Here is a 14,655-nt window from a genome sequence, read left to right as displayed (position 1 = left end):
GCAGAGGGGAAGAAGCTGTTCCTGAATCGCTGAGTGTGTACCTTCAGGCTTCTGTACCTCCTACCTGATGGTAACAGTGAGAAAAGCACATGCCATGTGTGCTGGAGGTCTTTAATAATGGACGCTGCCTTTCGGAGACACTGCTAATTTTTAACATCTGCATTGTTTACATTCCAACAGCAAGATATGCAGACATTGTAAATATATTGATTAAATTGGAGGAGCATCATTATGCCTTAATATCATACTATTTTATTTCCACATGGAAATATCCTAATATTATCCTGTCTGGAAAAAAAGACTTGCTTTTTCATTTGCTATTATCTGTTTGTTAGCGATGCAAATGCCTTCATTAGACTGTTCTAATGATTATTATTGTATATTGAAAAATCCAAATCATAACTAAACACTGAAACCTAATTAGCACTGTTTTGCATTTGTAACATGCTTGCCCTACACTTGCTTCTAAGCACTCAAGAAAAGAAAAGCCAGGCGTAACTGTGCAGGCGTAACCATACAATCATTTTTAGTTTATTAACTATAATTAATATTAAAAGCCATTGAAGCCTAAAGAGAGGCAATATGATGAGTGCCAAGACAAATGAGGCTGATATAAATGCAAATGACTGGAGTGAGTAGAACCACTTAAAGCTTTCCAGAAGTACTGTTAAATACAAGAGCTTTTTGTCACCATATCACAGACTATAAAGCATACGATGCTGATACAGATAAGAAAAGGAATGAAGTAGCTTATGGAATATATTGTGGTGTCATCATGGAGATGGAAGTAGCTCTTATGAACATCTATAATTATGACAAGTTGGTATAGTTAATGAGAATGATAAATGTGCATTAAAGCGAGTCCCTTCTTATTAGTAATGAAGTGTCTCAGATATCAATCTCCCCTTTGCAATGCACTGTTAACCTAGGACATTCAGCATTGTAAAACGTATTGTCAAAGTGAGTACTTGTTTCAATGGTTTGGCACAGAAAGATTGTAATGAATTCTTCATAATCCACAAATATCTGAGATGGTCCAAGACAGATATTGGGATCATCTGTTATTTCATTTCCTTTGCTCTGAAATGAATAAGGGTATGCTATCTCCAATGCTGTTGATGATGCAATTGTGATTTCTAAATTAAAGCACATTTCAATCAAAAGGATGAGCTACTATGCAAATCTAATACTTCACTAATTCCTATCATAGCAGAAGAGAGTTGGGTATCACCAATGCCTTTGTTCATTTGAAACCATAACTAACTGTGCTCTGTCTTGACAAAAGGCCTCGGCTCAAAACGTTGACTGTTCACTCTTTTCCATAGATGCTGCCTGGCCTGCTGAGTTCCTCCAGCATTTTCTGTATGTTGCTTGGATTTCCAGCATCTACAGATTTTCTCTTGTTTGTGCTTTTTTTGATGTAATTTCACAAGGCCAAAAGGAAATGGTGGGAGATATAACAAACAGAGCTATATATCTAATAACAATGAAGCAGCAGAGTGATTTATGCAGTTTTATACTCTAACTGAAGCACAGAAAGAAGAAAGATATATATGAAAAGATGTAGACTACCTAAATCCTTCAACAAGTAATTTTTTTTAGAAACCAAAAGAACATATAAATTTATAAAAGGCACAGGGCTTGAAGGAAGATCATAATGTAATGAAAGACAGTGCATCAGATTTTATCAAAGGTCAAGCTTGTAGTTGACATGTTGAAATGATGCTTGTTTAAATATATTAAAAATGAGTTGTATCAATTCCCAACACAACACCAAAAGGATACTTGCAATGAAGAGAAGTGAGAAGGAATAATTGCAGATAAATTGGTAGAGAAATAGCCGTATGGCTCCTCAGGTCTGCTAAACCTTTCATTAAAATCAAGACAATATTTATCGCCCAATCCCAGAATCCTTTATCTCCAGTGGTCCAAAAATGTACCTCAATGACAATACGGTTTAAAAATTCTGGAACCTTTGGTGCTCATTAAATTGTGATATCTACACATCCAAGACCAATGTCCTGTAATGTTCTTTTCTTTAAAGGTAACAGTCTATTAATTAGAATACATGCCATCAAGTCAGTAGGTTACAACATCAGCTTTCCATGCACCAGCTCAAGGAAAACATTATCTTGTGGCTTATGAACAATACCTTTATCCATATGTACACACAGGCCAAAACACTTGATAGGTTGGCTGTCAGCCTGTGAGTTTCAGTACAGCTCATACTCACCTGCAAGGATTTTGTTATTTTATCATTAAATGGAAGCAAATATACAGAGGCAATGATAACTGAGGCTGATGCTTTCTAAGGCATTTAATACTGATGGCCAAAGACAATATTTCCCCAATACTTACATTCTGGATAAAAATGACAGATATATTATAATAATTTGATAGAACTGTGTGCAGAACAGACGTACTGAACATAGAACATTGGAGCAGAATTAGGCCATTCGGCCCATCGAGTCTGCTCTGCCATTCCATCATGGCTGATTTACTATCTCTCTCAATCCCATTCTCCTGCTTTCTCCCTGAAACCTTTGAAGCCCTGACTAACCATGAACCTATCAACCTCCACTATAAGTATACTCAATGACTTGGCCTCCACAGCCATCTGTGGCAATTAATTCTAAAGATTCACTACTCTCTGCTTAAATAAATTCTTGGTCATCTCTGTTTTTAAACATACTTCCCCCTGTTTGGATGTGTCCAATGGTCCTAGACTCCTGTACTGTAGGAAACATCTTCTCCACACCTACTCTATCAAGGCCTTTCAAGTTTGATAGGTTTCAATGATAGCCCCCATCATTCTTCTAAATTCTAGTGAGTAGAGGCCCAGAGCCATCAAATGCTCCTCATATGTTAATCCTTCTATACACAGAATCATTCATGTGGCCCTCCTCTAGACCCTATCTACAGACATATCTTTTCTTAGATAAGGGGCACAAAGCTGCTCACGATGCTCCAAGTATGGTCTGAAAAATGCCTTATAAAGACTCAAAATTACACCCTTACTCTTGTATTCTAGTCCTCCTGAAATGAATGCTAACATGGCATTTGCCTTCCTCACCACCAACTCAACCTGCAAGATAACTTTAAGGGAATCTTGCACAAGGACATCCAAGTCTCTTTGTTACTAGCAGTTTTGAATTTTGTCCCCATTTAGAAAATAGTCCAGTCCCTTATTCCTTCTACTAAAGTGTGTGATCATACATTTCCCTACACCATATTCCATCTGCCACTTCTTTGTCCATACTCTCAGCCTGTCTAAGTTCTTTTGTAAACTCCCAGATTCCTCAACATTAGCTGCCCTGCCCATCTTCATATCTTAAAGCAAACTTGGACACACAGTGATCAATTCTGTCATGCAAGCTATTGACATATAATGTGACAAGAAGCAGTCCCAACACCAGCCCCTGCAGAACACCGCTAGTCAGTGGCAGCCATTTCCTTTATTGCCTCTCTTTACCTCCTGCCAGTCAGCCAACCTTTTATCGATGCTGGTATCTTTCCTGTAATACCATTGGTCCTTATCTTGTTAAGCAGACCCATGTGAGGCATCTTGTGAAAGACCTTCTGAATATCCATATAAACAGCATCCACTGACTCTCCTTTGTGTATTCGGCCACATATTTCCTCAAAGAATTCCAACAGGTTAGTCAGGTAAGAGTTCCCCTTAAGAAAACCATCCCGACATTGGTCTATTATAACATGGATCCCAAAACTTCATCCTTATTAATGAACTCCAAAATCTTTCCAGCTACTGAAGTTAGGTAATCTGTCCTATAATTTCCTTTCTTTCACCTCCCTCCCTTCCTAAAGAGTGAAGTGATGTTTGCAATTTTTCAGTCCTCCAGAACCATTCCAGAATCTAGTGATTCATGAAAGACTGTGCCGTTGCAACAATCTGGCACTCAACGTCAGGAAGATGAAAGAGCTGATTGTGGACTCCTGGAAGGGTAAAACAAAGGAGCACATGTCATCCTCATAGAGGGATCAGAAGTGGAGAGAGTGAGCAGCTTCAAGTTCCTTGGTGTCAAGACCTCTGATGATCTAACCTGGTCCCAACATATCGATGTAGTTATAAATAAGTCAAGACAGTGGCTATACTTTATTAGGAGTTTGAAGAGATTTGGCATGTCAACAAAGACACTCAAAAACTTCTATAGTTGTACTGTGGAGAGCATTCTGACAGGTTGCTTCACTGTCTGGCATGGAGGGGCTACTGCACAGGACTGAAAGAAACTGCAGAAGGTTGTAAATCTAGTCATTTCCATCTTAGCCTACAAAGTACCAAGGACATCTTTAGGAATCGGTGTCTCAGAAAGGCAGTATCCATTATTAAGGATGTTCAGCACAGAGGGCATGCCCTTTCCTCACTGTTACCATCAGGTAGGAGGTACAGAAGCCTGAAGGCACACACTCAGCAAATCAGGAACAGGTTCTTCCCCTCTGCCATCGGATTCCTAAATGGACATTCAAGCTTTGGACACTATCTCACTTTTTTTAATATACAGTATTTCTGTTCTTACACATTTTTTAATCTATTCAGTACATGTAATTGATTTACTTGTTTATTTATTATTATGTTTTATTTTATTTATTCTTTCTCTCTCTCTGCTAGATTATGTATTGCATTGAACTGCTGCTGCTAAGTTAACAAATTTTATGTCACATTCCGGTGATAATAATAAACCTGATTCTGATTCTGATTCTGATCATTACTAATGCCTCCCCGGTCTCTTCAGTTACCCCCTTTCAGAATTGTGAGTTGTCATCTATCTGGTCCAGATAACAACTACCTTCATACCTTTCAGCTGCCAAAGAACTTCTCCTTAGCAATAGCAATTACACTCACTTCTGCCCTGTAACACTTCGAATTTCTGGCATACTGTCTGTGTCTTCCACTGTGAAGACTGATGCAATATACTTATTAAGTTCACCCACCGTTACTTTGTCTTCCATTACTGTGTCTCCTGTGTCATTTTCCAGCCATCAGATATCCACTTTCACCTCTATTTTAATCTTTATATATCTGAAGAAATGTTGGTATTTCTTTTCTACCATTGGCTAGCTTACATTCATATTTCATTTTTTTTCTCTCTCTGTGGTCTTTTTATTTGCCTTCTGGTGGTTTTTAAAAGCTTCCCAATCCTTTAACTTCCCACCAATTTTAGTTCTATTAAATGCCCTCTCTTTTCTTTTAATGCTGTCTTTGACTTGACTGGTCAGCCAGGGTTGCCTCATCCTCACTTGAGAATATTTCTTCATCTTTGGGATGGATCTGTTTTGAGTTTTCTGAATTGCCTTCAGAAATACCAGACATTGCTGTTCTGCCATCATTCCTATTAGTATCTTCCTCCAACTAACTTTAGCCAGCTCCTCTCTCATGCCTGTGTAATTCCCTTTTCTCCACTGTAATACTGACACATCTGATTTTATCTTCTCCCTCTCAAACTTTAGGGTGAATTCTATTATATTACTGTATGATCACACTCTCCTATGGGATCTATTACCTTCAGCTCCCTAATCAAATCTGGTTCAAAACACAACTCCCAATCCAGAACTGCCTTTTCCCTAGTAGGCTCAACCACAAGCTGCTCTTAAAAGCCATCTCATAGACATCCTACAACTTCCCTCTCATGGGATCCAGTACCAACTTGTATTTTGAAATCCCACATGACTATTTGAATATTGCTCATTTTACATGCCTTTTCTATCTCCTGTTGTAACTGGTATTTCACATCTTTGTTACTGTTCAGAGGCCTGTATACAAGGGGTGATTGATAAGTTTGTGGCCTAAGGTAGAAGAAGTCAATTTTAGAAAACATAGCACACTTATTTTTCAACATACTGTGGACCCTCCCTATCCGTAGGGGATTGGTTCCGGGACCCCCCAGAGATACCAAAAAACGCGGATGTTCAAATCCCTTATTTAGCTGACCAGTGAGGTGGTCTTTAGGACCCAGCGGAACCCCGGACCTTATTTAACCTGTCTAAGTGCGGTGGACTTTAGGACCCGGCGTAGTTCTGAATCCGCAGTGTTTTTGTTCATGAAAATAATCACAATCACGATTGAAAATAAAGTGTAAGTAATAAAGTGATTGGAAAGAGGTGAAATGCCATCTGTCATCGGAAAAGCGTTAGGCTACAGTCAGTCAACAATCGGAACAATTTTAATGGAGCATGTGAAAGGCCCTGCCCTGATGAAAGTTATAATTATTACTAAGCAATGCAGTGGTTTAATTATTGAAATACATGTGTTTCTTAACTGTTTTATATGCATAGAAAGGTAAAATGTATACTATATACAAAGACAAATGTTTGACTAACTGACACTAAATAATACCGGATATACCTGTTCCGACTTCAAATCCGACTTAAAGATGGACTCAGGAACAGAACTCGTTCATAACCTGGGGAATGCCTGTATTTTTAAATTGTCTCTAGATTTCTTATAGTACCTAATACAATGTAAATGCTATGTAAATAGTTGTTATACTGTATTGTTTAGGGAATAATGATAAGAAAAAGTAGTCTGTACATGCTCAAATAACAAGTGCTGGAGAGAGAACTTCCGAGTTTTCCTGATCCGCGGTTGGTTGAATCCGCACATGCGGAACCCGCGGATAAGGAGGGCCGACTGCAGTCCCCTCCTACATTCATACACTTAGTCCAGCAGCCGTGGAGCATACAGATCCCTTCTTTGTAGAAGTCAGTGTCTTGGACCTCCAGAAGCGGTCCACAGCAGGAGTGATTAATAAGTTTGTGGCCTAAGGTAGAAGGAGATGAGTTATACAACTCTTGTTACATGCACGTGCAGTTCAACTCTTTGAGTGATTATGCAGAAAGTTTGAAGTTAATAGCTCATCTCCTTCTGAACTGTCTCTATTGACAAAAGAATGGAAAATACAGACCACTGGCACCTCCAAACCTGCTTTGGACAGGTGGGGCTTGTCAGCCTTGGACGGCAGCTCTCCTAGGAGAAGGAATCAACCTCCACTGTCTTGTGGCCATACTCACCCATGGGAGAGGCTTCGGGAGTAAACCCCAAGGAAGAAATCCAGAGTTGGATTTCTAAGGCAGTTTGATGCTGTTTACAACTTCACTCTGATATCTCTGTGATGGCACTGGTGCCAAGCTGTATCGGCGCTTGCCCTTCCCTCAGACTACATCAGTGACTTGGAGAAGGGGAGCCCGCTGCATGGGCAACAGCTGGTTCATCAAATCTTCCTGCCCAGGCTTGCACCCTGGAGAGGACACAGTCCACCAGAGGCACAAACCCATGATCCCCTGAGATCGACAGCTGCCTGCTACAAGTATGCCATATAGTAACTATATGTACTATATGCTGTGATTTGCACCTTAGCCCTGGGAGAACATGGTTTCGTTTAGCTGTATACATGTGTATGGTGAGTGACAATTAAACTTGAATGTGAACTTAATTCTATTCCATGCATTTCACTCAGATCTGCTTCTGTTGTTGTAATCTTCTTCACAGAACAATTAATGATAAACAATTTTATTTAGTAATTCCTACTGCAGATAGCTGTAAAAAGATAGAACATAATTTTGTGCATTAATGCAGCTGTCAAATTCTACATATTTTTTCACAGATTGCAGAGTGGGTCACTTTGAAGCCAGTCACAACATTTTTATGTGATGTGAAAGTATGATGTGTGAATGAGCAGTATAATTCAGGGTCCAAGTTCCGAGATGAAATAGATGAATTTAAAATAATATAGCAAACTTATAGCCTTCTTCTCAAGGAATTGGTATATACAGTGGATTCTGGTTAGTTGGGCCATGGGTTAAGTGGGGAAGCCGCTTATTTGGGACAATTCCTGAGGAACAAAATCTAATTGAGAAAATAGCCAATATTCCCTTCATTTTTGGGATACTATGCCACTTAATTGGGACAGGAGATTGTTGCCAAACTGTTTCTAACTGGTGTCAGCCTTACATGCTTACGTAGACATTATGCCATATTTAGAGCGAACAGTTTTTAAATAGTGTCAATTCAGTGTGTTTCTCATCAAAAAGGAATAATTTTTGTCACTGATAGCTGGCGAGAAATAAGCAGTGAGATGATTCAGAACAGTTTTGCTTGCTGCATAGTCAAGCATTCAAGCTTGCAGATGGCAGAAATGGCCAGGAGAGAAAATGAAAAAAATTCATTACTCCAACAAGTTAGAAACTATGAAGAATTTGAAGATATCGACAAACATCTCGAATATTATAATAAAAATAAAGGTATGGAGGATGTAATCATTGAAAGCATTGTGTGAAGCCAGTCCATTATCTGCACTAGGCGTCTGCAGTGATTTTGTTCATTGACAGTCAATCAAAAGAACACAGCAGCGCACACTGGATGAATTCCTCTGTCATTAACTATTATGAACTAATACAGAGTTTTATCGTTCTGTGGTAGCATTGATAGTGTTCTAATTTGTTCTGTATTTCATTTATAAGCATAATTCATTACTTATTTATTATCTTTTTAACTATTTCCATCAAACAAAGGGTTAAATGGGCCAAATGTACTGGTACTGATGTGTCCCAATTAATTAGCATTAGGATCTAATTTCCCTTGCATAAACCAATGACAAGGTGTATTGTTAAACATCTTTTCTTACTGCAGAATGATAAATTTCATCAGAAGATTTTTAATGATCCGAATTGAAGTTGGGGGAAAAACTCAGGGAACCCCTGTAGAAATTCTACACCAATGCTTTCTCAAAGAGAAGGTGAAAGGATACCCTTGGATAAACAAACTATAATCAGTTGCTTGAATAAAAAATCATAGGCACAAGAGATTCTGCAAATGCTGGAAATCTTCAGCAACACACAGAAAATCCTGAACGAACTCAGCAGATCAGGCATCATCTATGAAGGGCAATAAACAGTTGGTCTCAGCCCAAACATCAACTATTTATTCCCCTCCACAGATGCTGCCTGATCTGTTGAGTTCTTCCAAGATTTTCTGTGTAGAAAAGTTGCTTGAGTAGAAAAACGGGCCTGCTGTTGTATAGCCCATTGGTTCGAATATGTTGCCTGGTTCCTTTGTCAATTGACTGCATAGTTGTGATTTTTGTAACCTCAATGTAAGAAGGGTGAGGAAAATATTATGATTTCTCTTCTGATTAGTCATTTCATCAGCTCTGTGGACAAGAGAAGGGGAGGATAAAGTAGGAAAGGGGAAATTGACTGCTACTGCAAGCAATAATTTTATAATGTTGTTTTATGCCATTGCATTCCCATTTATTGACTTAATCAAACCGTCCAATATTTGGATGTCTAAACTAAGTTCTGCAGTTCTCCAAGAAGGACTGACAATACCAATCTCCCAGGAACAGAAGTCAATCAGAAAATTCTACAAACATGAGAAGATCTGCTCTTGGATGAAATCCAAAGCAAGATGCACGAAATGCTGAAGGAACTCAGCAGATTAGACAGCACTTGTGGCTAAATCTTTGACTTCATCTTTTCCATAGATTCTGCCTGACCTGCTAAGTTCCTCCAACATTTTGTGTGTGCATGTTGCTCTCATTCAGAAAGTTACCATTAGTAAATTAGTGTTAGTCATAGGGTTTGGTCAGTTTGTGCAGTAAGTCCTATCATATTCAGGCTGGTTCATACCATGGGTCCAGTTATAGACAGGAAGGCAAATAAACCTGGTGGTTTGAGGGGGTAGTTCTACTCTCCCCCTTTCTGTCTCACAATCTATACTGTAAAGTCTGTTACAGAGTATCTTGTCACCTCTTTTAACTGCCAGGCCTAAATAGCCCGTCCACAGGTTTTAATTCAAAGTAATTACATCACCCTAAGAAAAAGTAAATGATTAGTTTATCTCCTGAGAACACATCAATTGTCTGGCCCACATTCATTAAGTGGTTAGAGACAAATTTAGATCAGATTTAAGTATTTTAGCTATTAATTTTCGACTACCTCCCATCTTGCTAAATCTTTGTAAATCATTGTTCATTTCAAAGCCTTGAAAGAGTTCAGAAGACCTTTACTAGAAAAGTACAAAGGATGAGGATTTTCATTCATGTGAATGCATATGAAAAGCTGGGATAAATTTATAGATGCCATCAAATTGAGGAGGCAATGGGTTAAAATGCCATGACAAAGCACGTCATAGGCAAATTGAGAAGTGTTTAATGAGGTTCCATTTTGTAGACATCAGAAACAAAGACCATAAAAATGAAATACATATGCATGCATCCAATAGGTTAGTGGGTGGAATTTTACCTACATAATAGTGACAATATAGAACTTGCCATCAAAAGGAGCAGCTGAGACAAGAAGGAAAATAATACAAAGAAGGAGAAACAGATGAATTCTCAGAAGGACACCTTATCTTTGGTATAAGTTTATATCTTTTTTTAAAATTTACTCAGTGGTCACAGTTTTTAGAATCTCTTGTAAGAGGATGCACCAATTTCGTTAAGATTCTTCTGGATCTTTTGCATACTAAACAGTCTGTCCCTGCATAATTAAGTAGCCAATCAACTGATGCAAATATATTTACTAATAACACTTTTAAAATCAGCCTAAAGCTGGCATAAATATTCAATTAGTAAGTTGGTTTATTATTGCCACAGGTATCCAAGCAGAGTGAAAATAGTATCCTTCATACCATTAATACATATCCATTCAGTACAACAGTGCATTAAGGTGTACAAGGTAAATAATAAGAGAATGCAGAATTAAGTGTTACCATTACAGAGAAAATGGAGTTAAACATTAAGGTACAAGGTCAGAACGAGATAGACCGATGAGGTCGAGTGCCCATCTTATCGTACCAGGGATACATTCAAATGTCTTACAGCAGTGAGAGAGGAGCTGTCCTTGAGCCTTTCAGGCTTTGCTATTTTCTGCCAAATGTAAGGGGGGAAGAAGAGAGAATATTAGGATGGGTGAGGTCTTTGATTATTTTGGCTTCTTTCCTGAGGCCACAAGTAGTGTAGACCAAATTCATGGAGGAGAGGCTGTTTTCCATGATTTGCTGAGCTGTGTCCACAACACTCTGAGTTTCCTTACAGGTAGGCAGGCTCCAGATGTATCTAGACAGGATGCTTTGTACGATGCATCGATAATAATTGGTGAGGGTCCAAGATGACATGCCAAATTTCTTTAGCTTACTATGGAAGCAAAGGCATTGGTGAGCTTTTTTGGCCATGGCATCAACATGTTTGGAACAGGACAACCTATTGGTGAAATGTGTTTCTAGGAACTTCAAGCTCCCAACCCCCTCAACCTCAGCATCAGTGATATAAACAAGAATTTGTATACAGCCCCCTTCCTTGAAGTCAAAATCTATCTCTTTTGATTTGCTCACATTGAGGCAAATGTTGTTGTCATGACACCATGACACTAGGCCCTCTTTCTCTTTCCTGTATTTTCCTGACACATTGTTGTTTGAGATTTTGTGGTATCATTTGCAGATTTAGTGATGGAGTTGGAACAGAATCTGGCTATGTACTGTGAGTCAAAGACTGAGAATACAACTTTGTGGGGCACCAGTGTTGAGGATGTTTGTGGCAGAAGTGTTGCTGTCTATGCTTCCTGATTGTAGTGCTTTCATCAGGAATTCAAGTATCCATTCTCAAAGAGAGGGAGAGCAGGAGGATTCAGTTCTTGTTCTACGATAAAGATACTTGTATAATTCTAGTGGAAGTAGCAATTCTCAATTGCCCCAAATACACCATCAGAGCAGAGTACATGTAGAGTGTTGTCTTCAGGGCCAAAGAATAATGCAGGCCCAGATTAGCGAGAATGGGGCCTGCAGATGTACCTGCTAGTGTTGTTGCTTATTGCTGCAAAGACAGTAGAGTTGAGCAACATGGTTCTGAGCAGCAGTGCCTCAAATGGTTTAAAGTGTGTGGACTGGAACAAGCCTCAGACAGGAAACCATTCAATGTTTTTAACAGATGGCAAAGGACCACCCCATGCCTTACCATCTAGCAAAGCTGTTAAAATTCAATATTTCTGACTGCTTCTAATATTCAGAAATATATGAAAAATATTCACATGAACAGAAAACAAAATAAAATGTTCAGCAATTTATTTTCTACATCAACCAAAATCATTAAAAATATAAAAATATCAACCAAAATCATTTAAAAAGAACTCAATATTAAAAATACACATTCAATTAAAACCTGGTTAAAACCTGCAACTTTTTAAATTCTAAACTCACTTTGCAATCTTACTTTCCATGAGCAACTAAATGAGGGTTAAACATGCAGAATCCAGGAGAAGATGCCCTCAAGAAATGCTAGTATTCTGCCAGAACTACAAGCAAAATCTAGCTATTAACTGATATTCTACAAATATATGTTACATTTATGTGCCTGTACACATGAACTATTGGCTTGCAGAACTCACACACCAGAATGTAAAGCGACTTAATATTGAGAATGTTTCTATAGTTCCCTTTGCAATAAGGAACTAATCTGCATCCATTTATACCAAGTACCCAGCCTAAAACTAAATTCCCTCTTGGGAAAAACAAATCCTTAGAATACATAAAGCAATAGACTTCAAATTTTGCATTTCATTTTCTGAACCTCCCACACAAATGTATGGTTTGTGAGTAATAAATAAGAAAACTTGGGAAAAAATCATTATTTTAGCAGAAAAGGTTAATGCCATTGTTCACGTGTTTGTGATTGATGTCATTTACCTCTGTAAATATCAAAAATTGGTGTGGAAGAAGTGAAAACTGATCATCTTTCTACAGACGTTAATAAATAGAATCTTGGAAATATACAGTGCTGAATCAAATCTTTAGGACTATCTTGTCCATTTACAAACAAGAGAAAATCTGCAAATGCTGGAAATCCAAGCAACACACACAAAATGCTGGAGGAACTCAGCAGGCCAGGCAGCATCTATGGAAAAAAATACACTCAACGTTTCAGGCCGAGACCCTTCGGCAGGACAGGAGAAAATGCTACCACACCTCCCCAGAGTTCTATGATCAGATTTTTTTTCAAAGTCAACTACAAAATTCCTTAAAAACAAAATTAAATTTCAAAGCAAGTATATTATCAATGTACACGTATGTCACCATATACAACCTTGAGATACATTTTCTTCAAGCAGACTAAATAAATTCATAATAAAATTATAACCAAAATAGAATCAATGGAAGCACACACCAACTTGGGCATTCAACCGATATCCACTCCACATATTTTTTTCTCCAGTACTGCCAAAGGGCCTTGACTCAAAACATCAGCTGTGTTTTTTTCCATAGATGGTGTCTGGCCTGCTGAGTTCCTCGAGCATTTTGTGTGTGTTACTATCTTGTCCATGCTGACTTTGATTTCTATCAACACTAATCTCATTTAGACATTGGAAAAATTAAGCCATTTGGTCCATCAAGTCTGCTCTGTCATTCAATCGTGGCTGATACATTTTTCCCCTTCTCAACCCCCCATTCCGTGGCTTTCCGCTCTCGTAACATTTGATGATGTGTCCAATCAAGATGCTATCAAGCTCTGCCTTAAATACACCTAATGACCTGGCCTCCACAGCAGGCTGTGGTAAAAAAATCCCCAAATTCACAACCATCTGGATAAAGAAACTGCTCCACATCTCTGTTTTAAATGGACACCTCTCTATCCTGAGGCTGTGCCCTCTTGTCATAAACTCCACCACCATGGGAAACATTCTTTTCACAGCTACTCTGTCCAAGTCTTTCAACATTCAAAAGGTTTCATTGAGATCCCACTCATCCTTCTAAATTCCAGTGACCCAGAGCCATCAAACATTCCTGGTATGATAACCCTGCATCAATGAAAGACCACACCAACTTGGGCATTCAAACAGTTTGCAAAAGGCAACGAACTGTGCAATACAAAAAATAAATAAATAATAATAATAATAATAATAATAATAAATAAATAAATAAATAAATAAATAAGCAATAAAAATGAATAACATGATATGACAAGTCCTTGAAAGTGAGTCCATGGGTTGTGGAAACAGTTCAGTAACGTAGCAAGTGAAGTTGAGTGAAGTCGTGAAGTCGAGGAGTAATAACTATTCCTGAACCCTGTGGTGTGAGTCCTGAGTCTCCTGCCCCCGGTATCCATCCTTTTGAAATATTTTAATGTAAAATTACTAGGAAAACATGAACTATCATGAACAGAGAGCAAGACAAGCCTTTTCCTTTGCATTCATCTGAAGCAGGATCACTTCAGTGCTAACAGTTAAGTATTAAAGAACACTTAAGAATTTTGTTTAAAGTCAGAAGGTAAGCTCACTTCCTAAAAGTTGTTAGAGGTAGAAAAATAACAGTATGTAAAAAGTATTTGGAAGAGCATGCACAAAAATATTTCCATCTGGTACATACTGTCATTCTTTTGTCTTGGTTAACTGCAAATTAAGGCAGTGATGAGGAAGACAAATGCAATGTTAACATTAACTTCAAGAGAATTACAATATAAAAGTGAGGATGTAATGCTGAGGCTTTATAACACATTGGTCAGACTGCACTTGAAATATTGTGAGTAGCTTTGGGAAAAGGTTTGCTGGCATTGGAGAGGGACCAGAGGGGGTTCACAAGAATGAAAGACTTAGCATATAATGAGCATTTGATGGCGGAGTTTAGAAGAATGTGGCAGGATCTCATTGAAA

The sequence above is a fragment of the Hemitrygon akajei genome, chromosome 15 (assembly GCF_048418815.1).
Source record: "Hemitrygon akajei chromosome 15, sHemAka1.3, whole genome shotgun sequence".
Taxonomy (NCBI): domain Eukaryota; kingdom Metazoa; phylum Chordata; class Chondrichthyes; order Myliobatiformes; family Dasyatidae; genus Hemitrygon; species Hemitrygon akajei.
The sequence above is the reverse complement of the archived record's forward strand: the minus strand, read 5'-3'. Positions refer to the sequence as shown.